At 36.0% G+C, this 14,796-nt stretch overlaps 1 long non-coding RNA gene across 1 annotated transcript in view; it reads right to left on the reverse strand.

The window, feature by feature from the left end:
- LOC129504300 (uncharacterized) overlaps positions 1-14,688 on the reverse strand; it is a 28,742-nt gene extending 14,054 nt beyond the window's left edge. The window contains exons 1-2 of the long non-coding RNA XR_008663331.1: positions 14,592-14,688; positions 12,773-12,867 (exon numbers count right to left, since the gene is read on the reverse strand). This is a non-coding gene — a long non-coding RNA (uncharacterized LOC129504300). The remainder of the gene's footprint in view (positions 1-12,772; positions 12,868-14,591) is intronic.
- Positions 14,689-14,796: the final 108 nt, after the last annotated feature.

Raw genomic sequence — 14,796 nt, forward strand, 5'->3', positions numbered from 1 at the left:
TGAAGGTTCCTCAAGAAGTTAAAAATAGAGACAATCTATGGTCCAGTAATTGCACTACTGAATATTTACCCAAGGATACAGATGTAGTGAAATGATAGGACACCTACACCCCAACATTCATAGCAGCAATGTCCACAACAGCCAAACTGTGGATGGAACCAAGATATCCTTCAACAGATGAATGGATAAAGAAGATGTGGTATACACAATGGAATATTACTCAGCAATCAGAAAGGACGAATACCTACCATTTTTATTGATGTGGATGTAACTGGAAGGTATTATGCTAGTGAAATAAGTCAATTAGAGAAAAGACAATTATCATATGGTTTCGCTCATATGTGTAATATAAGAAATAGTGAAAGGGACCATAAGGGAAGGGGGGCAAAATTAGAGAGGAAGACAAACCATGAGAGACTCCTGATTCTGGGAAACAAACAAAGGGTTGCAGAAGAGGAGGTAGGTGGGGGGGTGGGGGGCAGCGTAATTTGGTCAGTGTAGCATGCCCTTGACCTTTGGGTTGTGAGTTAAAGCTCCATGTCGGGCATAGAGTTTACTTAAAAAAAAAAAAAAAAAAAGGAATGTAACATGTGATACCAAAAACATAAACCATCAGTGGTAAGGGTAAAGATGTTGAGCTTCAGATGCAATCAAACTAAAACTGCTATTAACTTAAAATATACTCTAAGCTTTCATACATAAGCCACATGGTTATAACAAAGCAAAAACCTAAAACAAATACACAAAAGACAAAAAAAAAGAGAATATAAGTAAACTACTTATATATATAAGGAAACTACTTATATATATATAAGGAAGTCATTAAGCCATAGGAAAGAGAGCAAAGAAGAAAAAAAGGAAACAGAGGAAGTACAAAACCAGCCAGTAAACAATAATGAAATGGCAATAAGCACATGCTTATAAATAATTACTTTAAATACAAATAGACTAAAGTCTTCAATCAAGACATAGACTGGCTGAATGGATTTTAAAAAAAAAAAAACTAAAACCCATCCATACGCCCCACAAGAGTATCATTTTAGATGTAAGGATTCAAACGGACGGAAAGTGAAAGAATGGAAAAAAAGTATTCCATGCTATGGAAACAAACAAGGCTAAAATAGCTATACTTAGACAAAAAGACTTTAAACATGGTTGTAATAAGAGACAAAGATGGGACTTACATAATGATAAAGGTGTCAAAATCCCAAGAGGATCTAACATTTGTAAATAAGTACCCAATACAGAAGCACCTAAATATATAAAGTAAATATTAATAGGCCTAAAAGGAGAAATAGACTGCAATACAGTAATGGTAGGATTTTTTTTTTAATAGTAGGATATTTTAACACCTCACTTATAGCAATGGATGGATCACGCAGACAAAAAAAAATCAATACAGGATCATTGGCCTAAATGACAAATTAGAGCAGATGGACTTAACAGATATATACAGAATATTACATCCAAAAGCAACAGAATACATATTCTCTTAAAGCACGATAAAACATTTTGCAGGATAGGTCATATATTGGGAGAGAAAACAAGTCATAATAAACTTAAGAGAACTAAAGTCATATCAAGTCTTTATTCCAAGCACAATGGTATAAAACTTGAAAATTCACATATTCTTTTAAAGCATGATAAAACATTTTGCAGGATAGGTCATATATTGGGATAGAAAACAAGTCATAATAAATTTAAGAGAACTAAAGTCATGTCAAGTCTTTATTCCAAGCACAATGGTATAAAACTTGAAAATTCACAAATATGTAGAGACTGAACAACATGCTATCAAACAACTAATGAGGCAAAGAAAATATCAAAAGAGAAATAAAATACTTGAGACAAATGAAAATGGAAATATACCAAAATTTGTGTGATGCACCCAAAGCATAGAGAAGTTCACAATAACAAATGTCTACCTCAAAAAACAAGATAAGTTTCAGATAAACAACCTAATTTTACATCTCAAGGGACAAAAAAGTTAGTAGAAGGAAATAAAAAAATTATAGCAGAAATAAATGAAATAGAGACTAAAAAGACAAGAGGAGCAGTGAAACTAAGAGGTTGTCCTTTGAAAAGATAAAAGTAAAAAAAGACTTTTGCAAGAGTCATAAAAAAAAAAGAGAGGCCTCAAATAAGTCAGAAATGAAAGAGATATTATCATAAGATACTATCATAAGAGACTACTATGAATGAGTATATGCCAACCTTGGACAACCTAAAAGAAATGGATAAATTCCTATAAACATACATTCTACCAAGACTGAATCATGCTGACATAGAAAATCTGAACAAACTGATTCCTAGTTAGGAGACTAGTAATTATCAGTAATCAAAAACTTCACAATAAACAAAAATCCAAGAACATACAGCCCCAGTGATAAATTCTACCAAGCATTCAAAGAAGAATTAATACCAGTCCTTCTCAAGCTCTTCCAAAAAATTAAAGAGGAGGGAACTCATCAAATTCATTTTAAGGGACCAGCATTAATCTGGTATAAAAAGATGCCACAAGGAAACAATGTTACAGGCCAATATCCCTGCTAAGCACTAAAAACCTCAACAAGGGCAGCCCAGGTGGCTCAGCGGTTTAGCCCTGCCTTCAGCCCAGGGCCTGGTCCTGGAGACCCGGGATCGAGTCCCACATCGGGTCTCCTGCATGGAGCCTGCTTCTCCTTCTGCCTGTGTCTCTGCATCTCTCTCTCTCTCATAAATAAATAAATAAAATCTTAAAAAAAAAAACTCAACAAAATATAAACAAGCCAAATTTAACAATACATAAAAAGGATCATACACCATGATCAAGAGGCATTTATTCCAGAAATGCAAGTATGTTTCAGTATCTACAAATCAATAAACGTGATATACGTTAACAAAATGAAGTATAAAAATCATATGATCATCTCAACAGATGCAAAAAGAGCATTTGAAAAAGGCTAACATCCATTTATGATAAAACTTCTCAATAAAGTGGGTATAGAGGGAATATGCCTCAACATAATACAGGCCATATATGACAAGGCCACAGCTAACATCATACTCAACAATGAAAGACTGAAAGCTTTTCCTCTAAGACTACGAACACCTCTAAGATGAAAGTATCCACTTTTACCACTTCTATTCAATGCAATATTTGAAATTCTAACTAGAGAAATCAAGCAAGAAAAAAATTGTGTCAGAATTAGAAAGGAAGAAGTAAAATTGTCTCTTTTTGCAGAGGACATGATTTAATATATATAAAACCTCAGGACTCCAACAAAAAACTGCTAGAACTAATAAATTTAGTAAAGCTGCAAGATACAAAATCAATACTCAAACTTCTGCTACTTTTTGGGGTGGTTGGTGGCTCAGTCTTTTAAGTATCTGACTTCTTGATTTTGGCTTTAGTTCATGATCTTAGGTGGTGAGATCAAGCCCAATTCTGGCTCCATGCTGAGTGTGGAACCTGCTTAAGATTCTGTCTCTCCATCTACCTCTGCCCCTCTCCCCACTGCTCATGCTCTAAATAAATAATAAACAAAAATGTAAAAATAATAAAAATCTGTTATGTTTCTATACACTAATAATAAACTATCATAAGGAGAAATAAAACAACCCTGTTTACAATTGCTTCAAAAGAAATATCTAAGAGTAAGTTTAACCAAGGAGGTAATAGAGCTGTATACTAAAAACTATAAGACATTAATAAAATAAATCAAAGTCACAAATGGAGATATTCTGTGCCCATGGATTGGAAGAATGATTATTGCTAAAATGTCCTCACTTCCCAAATTAATCTAGAGACTCGATGCAATTCCTATCAAAGTTCCAATGGAATTTTTCAAAGAAATAGAACAAACAATCTTAAAATGTGTATGGAACTACAAAAGTACCATATGATCTCTATTATATGTACAGGGTCCGAACTATGTAACATGTGGGTCTAGTCATCTTAATGAGCTTGCAACTTCAGCGAGCCCAGAGTCTACAAGCTTATATCAGCTCTGGACACACTGGGACACAGGAAAAAAAAAGCCATGGTTAAAAATGCTGAGGAATTTTGGGAATACTCTCTCCCTTTCCACCTTAAATGTCCAGACCAAAACAGGTTGGTTTACAGTGAGCCTTTGACCCCAGCCAGCCCAGGGACCACAGGTCCACATTGGTTACCGTGAAGTGCTAAGGCAAAGAAAACAAGCTGCAGTTTTGGGGGCAGGGTTAAATTTTATTTTACTTTTTAAAATGTCTGTTATTTTTTCTTTTTGGTTTTGTTCTTTTCTTTTTGGCTCCCTTTTTAAAATCCTTTTTATTTTTTCTTTCTCTGTTTCTTCTTTTATTATTTTCTCCTTTCATTTTTCCTTATTCTTTCTGTAAAAAGCCATGTTGTAAAAAACTAGCATATACAGTTACAACTCCATCCAGCCACCAAAGTCATCAAGCACATCAAGCTGAAGGTGGTGCTTGCTGAGCCACCTGGGCTGCCCTCAGTAATTACTTTAAATGTAAATGTAAAAGTGCTCCAATCACAAGACATAGAGAGACAGAATGGATTTTTAAAACTCACTCATCTATATTCTGCCTACAAGAGACTCACTTCAGACCTAAAGATGAATACAGACTGAAAGTAAAAGGATGGAAATACATTCAGTATGCAAATGGAAGGCAAAAAAACAAACAAAAAGCCTGGGTAGCAATACTTATACCAGACAAAATAGACTTTAAAAAAACAAAGTAACAGGACACCTGGGTGGCTCAGGGGTTGAGTGTCTGCCTTCCGCCCAGGGCAGGATGGAGTCCCATGTCGGGCTCCCTGCATGGAGCCTGCTTCTCCCTCTGCCTATGTCTCTGCCCCCCCCTCTCTCTCTCTCTCTCTCTCTCTCTCTCTCTCTGTGTGTGTGTGTGTGTGTGTGTCTCATGAATAAATAAAATCTTAAAAAAATAATAAAAATTTAAAAACAAAGTAACAAAACTCAAAGAAGGGCATTATATAACGTCAAAATGATGAATCCAGTACAAGGATATAGCAATTATAAATAAATATCTATGCACCCAAAACTAGAGTGCCTAAATACATAAGGCAAATATTAATGACACAAAGGAAGAAAGTGATGGTAATAGTCAAGGACAGTAACAATCCACTTACATCAATGGATGGATCATCCAGGTAGAAAATCACTAAGGAAACAATGTCTTTGAATAACACATTGGACCAAAAAGATACAACAGACATATAAAGAACATTCTATCCAAAAAGAACACAATACACATTCTTTTCAAGTGTACATGGAATGTTCTCCAGGATAGATCACATGTTAGGCCACAAAACAAGTCTCAATAAACTTAAGACTAAAATCATATCATGCATCTTTTCCAACAACAACAGTAGGAAATGAAAAATGAATCACAAGAAAAAAACTGGAAAGCACACAAACATACGAAGACTAAACATGATACTAAACAACCAATGGGTCAATAAAGATATCAAGGGAAAAAAAAAGACATCAAGGAAGAAACTAAAATAAATAAATACACGTGAAAATGAAAACACAACCATCCAAAATCTCTCGGACACAGAGAAAACAGTTCTAAGGGGTAGCACATAAGCAAACAAACCTAATTCAAGAAACAACATAAAACTCAAACAATCTAATCTTACACCTAAATGAACTAGAAAAAAAAGAACAAAGTGCAAGGTCTGTAAAAGAAATGAAATAATAAAGATCAAAGCAGAAATAAATTACATAGAGACTTAAAAAAAAAGAAAAAAAATGAATCCAAGAACCAGCTCTTTGAAAATATAAACAAAATTGACAAACCCATAGCCAGACTCATCAAGAAAGAGAGAAAGGATAAAAATAAATAAAATCAGAAATGGAGATAAGAATAACATACCACATGAATACAAAGGATTATAAGAGAATATTATGAAAAATAATATGCCAATAAACTGGACAACCTGGAAGAAATGGATAATTACTAGAAACAAAAAATCTTCCAAGACTGAACCAGGAAGAAATAGAAAATCTGAATAGACCAATTACAAGTAATGAAATTGAAGCAGTAATTTAAAAATTACCAAAAAATAAAAGTCCCATGACCAGATAGATTCACAAGTAAATTTTACCAAACATTTTAAAGAAGATTCAATACCTATTCTTCTCAAATAATTCTAAAAAATAAAAGAGGAAGAAAAGCTTCCAAACATATTCTATGAGACTAGCATTATCCTGATACTAAGACACCACAAAAAAAGAAAACGTCAGGCCAATGTCTTTGATAAACAGAGATGTAAAAATCCTCAACAAAATGTTACCAAGACATATTCAACAATACACTAAAAGGATCAGTCACAATGTTCATATGAGATTTATTCCTTGGTTGAAAGGATGGTTTAATATTCACAAATCAATCAATGTGATACACACTGACAAAATGAAGGATAAAAAAAATCATGTTATCATCTCAATAGATGCAGAAAAAACATCTGACCAAAATTCAACGCCCATTCATTATAATAATCCTCAACAAAATGGATTTTGAGGGAACATACTTCAACATAATAAAGGCCATATACGAAAAACCCACAGCTAACATCATACTCAAGGGTAAAAAAAAATACCTGAAAGATTTTCCTCTAAGATCTGGAACAAGATAAAGATGTGCATTTTCTTCCCACTTTCATTCTCCATAGTACTGAAAGTCCCAGCCATAGCAATCAGACAAGGAAAAGAAGAGGCAACCATATTGGTACAGAAGAATTTAAATTGCCACTATTTGCAGATGACAAGAAACTTTATGTAGAAGACCGTAAAAACTACCAAAAAACTCTTGGAATAAGTGAATCCAGTAAACTTGCAGGATACAAAATCAAGACGCAGAAATCAGTTGCATTTCTATGCACTACACAGTAACACAGAGAGAAATTAAGAAAACAGCCCCATTTACAATCGCACCAAAAAGAATAAAGCACCTAGGAATAAATTAACCACGGAAGTGGAAGACTTAAACCCTAAAAATTGTAAAATGCTGATGCAACAAATTGAAGACAGCACAAATAAATGAAAAGATATTCTATGATCATAGATCAGAAAAACTAATATTGGGATCCCTGGATGGCTCAGCAGTTTAGTGCCTGCCTTCAGCCCAGGGTGTGATCCTGGAGTCCCAGGATGGAGTCCCACATCGGGCTCCCTGCATGGAGCCTGCTTCTCCATCTGCCTGTGTCTCTGCCTCTCTCTCTGTCTCTGTGTCTCTCATGAATAAATAAATAAAATCTTTAAAAAAATACATTGCCAAAATGTCCATATACCTAAAGCAATTTACAGAATCAATGCAATCCTTACTGAAATACCAACAGAATTTTTCACAGAATTAGAAAAAATAACACTAAAATTTGTATGGAACCACCAATGACCCCAAATATCCAAAGCAATCTTGAGAAAGAAGAAAAAAGCTAGAAACATCACAATTCTAGATTTCAAGAGATACTACAAAGATATCAAAACAATATGGTACCGGCACAAAAACAGACACATACATCAATGCAAGAGAACAGAGAATCCAGAAATAAATCCACACTTATATAGTCAGTTGATCTATGACAAAGGAAGTAAAAATATCCAATGGGGAGAAAACAGAGTCTTCAATAAATAGTGCTGAGAAACTGGAGAGTCACATACAAAAGAATTAAACTGGAACTCTTTCTTACACTATACACAAAAATAAACTCAAAATGGATTAAAGACATAAATATGAGACCTAAAACCATAAAATTCCTAGAAGAGAATATAGGCAGCTGACATCAGCCAAAGAAACATTTTTCTGGATATGTCTCCAAAGACAAGAAACAAAAGCAAAAATAAACTATTGGGACTATGCCAAACTACAAAGCTTTTGCACAACAAAGGAAACCATCAACAAAACAAAAAGGTAACCTACTGAATGGGAGAAGATATTTGCAAAAGATATATTTGACAAGGGATTAATATTCAAAATATATGAGGAACTTACACAACTCAACACACACAAAAATAATCCAATTAAAAATGGGCAGAGGACCTGAATAGATATTTTTATAAAGAAGACATCCAGATGGCCAAAACACACATGAAGAGTCTCAACACTAGTAATCATCAGGAATATGTAAATCAGTGAGATACTACCTTATACCCATCACAAGAGCTAGAGTCAAAAAGACAAGAAATAACAAATGTTGGCAAGGATGTGGAGAAAAAGGAGCACTGGCACACTGTTGGTGGGAATGTAAATTGGTACAGCCACTGTGGAAAAAAGCATGGAGGTTCCTCAAAAAATTAAAAATAGAAATAGTATATGATCCAGGGGTGCCTGCATGGCTCTGTCGGTCAAGCATTCAACTTTTGATTTCAGCTCAAATCGTCATCTCAAGGATGTGATATCAAGCCCTGCATCAGGATCAAGCCTCCCAGCATGAAGGTTGTGTAGGATTCTCTCTCCCTCTCCTCTGTCCCTTCCCCCACTAATATACAGTGCTCTCTCTTGCGCTCTCTCAAATAAATAAATCTTTTTTTAAAAAATAAATCTTAAGGGATCCCTGGGTGGCGCAGTGGTTTGGCACCTGCCTTTGGCCCAGGGCGCGATCCTGGAGACCCAGGATCGAATCCCACATCGGGCTCCCGGTGCATGGAGCCTGCTTCTCCCTCTGCCTGTGTCTCTGCCTCTCTCTCTTTCTCTCTCTGTGACTATCATAAATAAATAAAAATTTAAAAAAAAAAATAAATAAATCTTAAAAAAAAGAAAAGAAATAGTATATAATCCACTAATCCCACCACTGTGTATTTATCTAAAGAAAAACAAAACACTACTTTGAAAAGATATATGTACCTCTATGTTTACTGCAGCATTATTTACAATAGTCAAGATATGAAAGGAACCCAGTGTCCATCAACAGATGGATAAAGAATACACACACACACACACACACAATAAAAAAGGATGAGATCTTGTCATTTGCAATAACATGGAAAGTTATTATGCTAAGTGAAATCAGACAAAGACAAATAGCACACAATTTCATTTAAATGTGGGATCGAAAGACCAAAATGAATAAACAAACCAAAAGCAGAATCAGACATACAGAGAACAAATTGATGGTTGCTAGCGGGGAGAAGGCTGGGAGATGTGCAAAATGGTAAAGGGGAATAGAAGATACAGGGTTTCCAAATATGAGCTTAATAAGTCATGGAATAAAAGGTAGGTATAGCATAGGGAATATGTCAATAATATAATAGCATTGTATGGTGGCAGACAGCAACTACACTTCTGGTGAACACGGCACAATGTATAGAGTTGTTGAATCACTATGTTACATACCTGATATTAACACACTAATGTTGTGTTAATTATACTAAATTAATAATTTATACTAAATTAAAAATGAATAAAATTTAAAACCAAAAATTCTAAAATTTATATGGAGAGGCAAAAAACCCAGAATAGCCAACACAATACTGAAAGAGAAAAACAAAGTTGGAAGTTAGATACTGCCTGATATCAAGAGTTACTATGAAGCTAATGTAATCAAGACAATGTGCTGTTTTTGAAAGAACACACAAGCAGATCAATGGAAAAGAACATAGAGCCCAGAAATAGACCCACCTAAATATAGTCAACTGATTGTTGACAAAGGAGCAAAGGCCATACAAAAGAAAGTAAGTCTTTTCAACAAATAGTGCTAGAACAGCTAGATATCCAAGTGCAAAAAAAAAAAAAAAAGAATCTAGACTTTATGATCTTCACAAAAATTAACTTAAAATGGATCATAAACATAAAAATAAAAACAAACTATAGAACTAGCAGATAACATAAGAGAGAGCTTAGATCACCTTGAGTATGGTGATCACTCTTTAGATACAACACCAAAGGCATAATCCATTAAGAAATAGATAAACTGGACTTCACTAAAGTAAAAAAACCTCCTCTGTAAAAGAAAATTTCAAGAGAATGAGAAGTCACATATTAGGAGAAAATGCTGCAAAAGAAACATTGTTAAAAGACTGCTATCCAAAATACAAAGAACTCTTAAAACTTAACAATAAGAAATAACTTGATTAAAAAATGGCCAAACACCTCAACAGACACCTCTCCAAAGAAGATATACAGATGGCAAATAAGCATATAAAAAGATATCCTATATCATATGTCTTCAAGAAAATGAAAATTAAAACAAGATAACACCATACACCTAATAGAATGGCTAAACTCTACAACACTGACACCAAATGTTGGTTAGGATATGGAAATAGGAACACTCATTCACTGAAGATGAGAATGTAAAATGGTACAATCATTTCGAAGACAGTTTGGCAGTTTCTTATAGAATTAAGCATACCTTAGCATTCAGTCCAGAAAATGTGCTTTTTTGTAATTACCCAAAGGAATTAAAAGCTTATGTTCACAGACAATCCTGGAAGTGGATATTTATAGCAGCTTTATTCATAATTACCAAAAATTGAAAGCAACTAAGATGTCCTTCAATAGGTGAATGGCTAAATAAATTGTAATATATCCAGACAATGAAATATTATTCAGTGCTAAAAAAGAAGTGGGCTATCAAGTCATGAAAAGACATGGGAGGAAACTTAAATGCATATTACTAAGTGAAAGAAGCCAATATGAAAATTGTATAATTCCAATTATTCAACATTTTAGAAATTCAAACTATGAAGACAATAAAAGATCAGTGGTTGCTAATGGGTGGGAGGGTGCAGTGAATAGAAGAAGCACAGAGAACTTTCAAGAAGCACAGAGAACTTTTAGGGCAGTGAAAATATTCTGAAATTGTAATGACATATATGTCTTCATACGTTTGTCCAAATCTACAGAACATACAATACCAATAGTGAACCTGAGATAAACTATGGACTCTGGGTAATTATGATGGGTCCATGTAGGTTCACACTTGTTAAGGATGTACCATTCTGGTGAGTGATATTGATAAAAGGAAAAAGTATGCATGAGGAGGAGTAGAGAGTATATGGGAAATCTCTGTACCTTCCACTTAATTTTGCTTTGAACCTAAAACCACTCTGGAAAAATTGTCTCTGACACAAAGAAAAGGAAAGGCATTCCATACTCATGAATTGAAAGAATATTGTTAAAATGCCTATATTATTCAAAACAATCTACACATTTAATCCAGTTCCCATAAAAATACCAACAGCATTTTTCACACACCTAGAACAAACTATCATGAAATTTGTGTGGAACCACAAAACATCCCAAATAGCCAAACCAACCTTGAAAAAGAAAAGCAAACCTGGAGGCATCACAATTTCAGGCTTCAAGATGTATTACAAAGCTGCAGTAATCAAAGCAGTACCATTCTGACACAAAAAGATACATAAACCAAAAGAATAGAATAGAAAACCCAGAAATGAGCCCAATTATATGGTCAACTAATCTTCAACATAGTAGCAAAGAATATCCAATGAGAAAAAGACAGTCTTTCCAATAAATGATGTTAAACTAGTCAGCTATACGCACAAGAATAAAACCAGACCACTTTCTAATACCATTCACAAAAATAAACTCAAAATGGATTAAAGAACTAAATGTGGGACCTGAAACCATAAAAATCCTAGAAGAGAACATAGGCAGTAATGTCTCTTATATTGACTGTAGCAACATTTTTCTAGATATGTTTCCTGAGGCAAGGAAAACAAAAGCAAAAATAAACTACTGGGACTACATCAAAAGAAAAAGCTTCTGTTCAGCAAAGGAAACAATCAACAAAAATAGAAGAAAATCTACAGAACAGAAGATATTTGCAACTGACATACCTGATAAAGACTTAGTATCCAAAATACATAAAGAACTGATAAATCTCAACACCCCAAAAATGAATAATCCAATTAAAAAATGGGCAGAGACATGAACAGACATTTCTCCAAAGAACACATACAAATGGCCAACAGACACATGAAAAGATGTTCATCATCACTTATCGTCAAGGGAAATACAAATCAAAACTACAATGAGATATCACCTCACACCTGTCAGAATGGATAAAATCAACAATACAAGAAACAATGTGTTGGCAAGGATGTGGAGAAAAAAGGAAACCCCTTGAACTGTTGGTTGGAATGCAAACTTGCACAGCCACTCTGGAGAACTGTATGGAGGTTCCTTAAGAAGTTAAAAATAAGGATATCTGGGTGGCTCAGTGGTTGGGGTGCCTGCCTTCTGCCCAGAGCGTGATCCTAGAGTCCCAGGGTCCAGTCCCACATCGGACTCCCTGCATGGAGCCTGCTTCTCCCTCTGCCTCGCTCTCTCTGTGTCTCTCATGAATAAATAAATATTTTTTTTTTAAAAAAAGTTAAAAATAGAGCTATGGTATGATCTAGTAATAGCATTACTGGGTATTTACCCCCCCCCCAAAAAAATACAAAAATACTATTGCTGCTATAAATACCAGGGGTATATGCACCTCGATTTTATAGCAGCATTATATACAATAGCCAAATTATGGAAGCAGTACTGGTGTCCTTTAATTGATGAAGGGATAAAGCGGCAGTGGTTATTATACACAATGGAGTATATTATTCAGTCATAAAAAGAGTGAAATCTTGCCATTTGCAACATGATGGAGCTAGAGAGTATAATGCTAAGTGAAATAAGTTAGAGAAAGACATATCATATGATTTCACTTACATGTGGAGCTTAACAAACAAAACATGATCAACAGGAAAAAAGAGAAAGGCAAACCAAGAGACAGACTCTTAACTATAGAGAATAAACTGATAGTTACCAGAAGGGAGGAGGGTGAGGATTATTGGTAAAGTAGGCGATGTTGTGTTGAGCACTGGGTGATGTATGGAACTGCTGAATCACTATATTGTACACCTGAAAATAATTTAAATGAAATTATGATAAGTGAAAATAATTTAACACTGTATGTTAACTGTACTGGAATTAAAATAAACAACAAAAGAAGAAAAATTGTGTTTTTTAACAATTCAGTATAATACTTGATATTAATGGAACAAAGGATATCCCCCAAAAAAACCCACATTGATAGTGAATTATATGAATTCCTGAAAATTTAACAGCAAAAGCAAGTCTAATTGAAATACTGGACTCTGGAAACAACTGCTCAAGCATTATAACATATAATCTTTAAGGTAAGATTTCTACAAATGAAGGGGAAAATTTGACTTTTCTCTCAAGTCTCTTACAAGCTTGCAGGTACACCAACTTAAGTAAACTTAATATACCCATTAAGGTAGAAGAAAAAAGCTTCCTATTTAGAAACAGAAGATCTGGGCAGCTCATTTGGTTAAGCATCCAACTCTTAATTTCAGCTCAGGTCATGATCTCAGGGTCCTGAGATGGAGCCCACCTGTGGCTCCCCACTCAGTGGGGAGTCTGCTTGAAAGTCCCTCTCTCTCCCTCTGCACCCCACTGCGTCTCAAATAAAGAAGTCTTTAAAAAAAGATCTAAGTTTGTGGTGTAGTTTGTTATAAATCCTTAAGCAGTATCACCATCTTCCCATCTGCGAAAAATGGATTATTCCAACCCTATAGTGTGTTAGATCTCTTAAATGTAAGTTGCTAATACAAATGACTCAAGTAACAGCAATTTACCAAAATAAAGAACAGAGTTCAATTTCTTAAAGCACCAAACACACTCGTTACGTACGTACGTTATTAAAATCTAAGGAGTAAATGCACAAGTGTAAAGGGTGTTTAAGACGGTAATGACGGGGATCCCTCGGTGGCTCAGCGGTTTGGCGCCTGCCTTTGGCCCAGAGCGCGATCCTGGAGACCCGAGATCGAGTCCCGCAGGCTGCTTCTCCCTCTGCCTCTCTAATAAATAAATCCTTAAAAAAAAAAAAAAAAAAAAAAAAAAAAAAAAGACGGTAATGAGGGACGACTGGGGGCGGCTCAGTAGTTGAGCGTCTGCCTTTGGCTTGGGTCATGATCCAGGACCCTGGGTTCGAGTCCACATCCGACTCCGGCAGGGAGCCTGCTTCTCCCTCTCTCTCTGGGTCTCTCATGAATAAATACATTAAAAACCTAATATATATATATATATAATTTTTTTTAAAGACAGGTAGTGATTTCCCCCCCCCCTTTGTTCTGTCAAAACGTCTAAATTTTTAAAGCCATCTTAACCGCGGGGGCACCTGGGTGGCTCAGTTGTTGAGCGCCGGCCTTGGGCTTCCCGGAGTCCTCCCGGGGCCGGGGATCGAGTCCCGCATTGGGCTGCCCGCGGGGAGCCTGCCTCTCCCTCTCCCTGCTGCTGCCTCTCTCATGAATAAATACATTAAATTTTTTTTAAATTTTATTTATTTATTCATGAGAGACACAGGAGACAGAGAGAGAGGCGAGAGGCAGAGACACTGGCAGAGGGAGAAGCAGGCTCCATGCACCGGGAGCCCGACGCGGGACTCGATCCCGGGTCTCCAGAGTCACGCCCGGGGCCGCCGGCGCTAAACCACTGAGCCACCCGGCCCGGGCTGCCCACACTAAATCTTTTTTAAAAACTTAAAATCACTTTAAACCCTTGAAAGAAACGGAAGTAGTTTTCAAGGCCGTCACGTGAGTACCCTACCGGTGAAGTCTCACCTTCCAGACCAGCTTCTAAACACGGCGGACTGGGCCTCCTGGAAGCCCGCCGGCCGACACGCCCCAGCGGCGCCGCGGGGTGCGACGAGCACTTCCGGTTCTCCGCCCCTAGAGCCTGGACGCGGGCGCTCGGCCAAGGAGAGCCTGCCACGCATGCGCGCCCAGCGCAGCCTATCCGGAGCGGCCAATTTCTTTACGTCACCGA

This window comes from Nyctereutes procyonoides, unplaced genomic scaffold, assembly GCF_905146905.1.
Source record: "Nyctereutes procyonoides isolate TBG_1078 unplaced genomic scaffold, NYPRO_anot_genome, whole genome shotgun sequence".
Lineage (NCBI taxonomy): Eukaryota > Metazoa > Chordata > Mammalia > Carnivora > Canidae > Nyctereutes > Nyctereutes procyonoides.